The sequence below is a fragment of the Suncus etruscus genome, chromosome 13, assembly GCF_024139225.1.
Source record: "Suncus etruscus isolate mSunEtr1 chromosome 13, mSunEtr1.pri.cur, whole genome shotgun sequence".
Classification (NCBI taxonomy): Eukaryota; Metazoa; Chordata; class Mammalia; order Eulipotyphla; family Soricidae; genus Suncus; species Suncus etruscus.
In genome coordinates, this window is record NC_064860.1 from 21,620,054 (window position 1) to 21,620,673 (window position 620).

General features: G+C 33.1%; 1 pseudogene; it reads right to left on the reverse strand.

Annotated features, from left to right (window-relative positions):
• Window positions 1-246: 246 nt before the first annotated feature.
• Window positions 247-346, reverse strand: LOC126026877 (uncharacterized; annotated as a pseudogene).
• Between the last annotated feature and the right edge of the window lie 274 nt (window positions 347-620).

The following is a 620-nucleotide window of genomic DNA, read 5'->3' on the forward strand; positions in this document are numbered from 1 at the left end:
CTTCCTTATAAGAAAAAAGAATGACTCACTCTGAGTTTTGAACAAGAGAATTTAAGCTTTCCCAACTCTGGTCTAACACGTATTCTCCATCCACAAGAACCTCCTATCTTGTTGGTCCCATACTGACTATCCCAAATTAGTCTGTTAGTTATCTCCACTCAACTTTCTTGCCTTCTCACTTTTTAATATTTTCAAACCAGTTTTATTTATTAAATGATCATAGATTACAATAGTAAACTATTTTTTATAAAAGTATAATTTAATGATAAGCTCTCCTTGCGCAGGGGCCATTCTAGTCTTCTCTGTATTGTTTCAATTTTAGTATATGTGCTGCCGAAGCGAGCACAAATGATAAGCCCTCATAATTAAAATAATTCTACAAGAATAAATCCATCTATTTCACATAGTTACTCTTAAAATCAATGAATCTACTTCTTTTATACCTTAAGCATTATTTTATGCTACTATCCCATCTAACTAACTAGAGTGCCAATGTCCCTCCAGCATTATCCCAAAGTTCCTTCTAACTACCTTGAGCCTCAGTTCCTCAGTTAAAATTTTTATTGACGGTATAATTGGTTTGTTTCTACTGGCTATTCCTTTTGTTTCTTTATATTCTG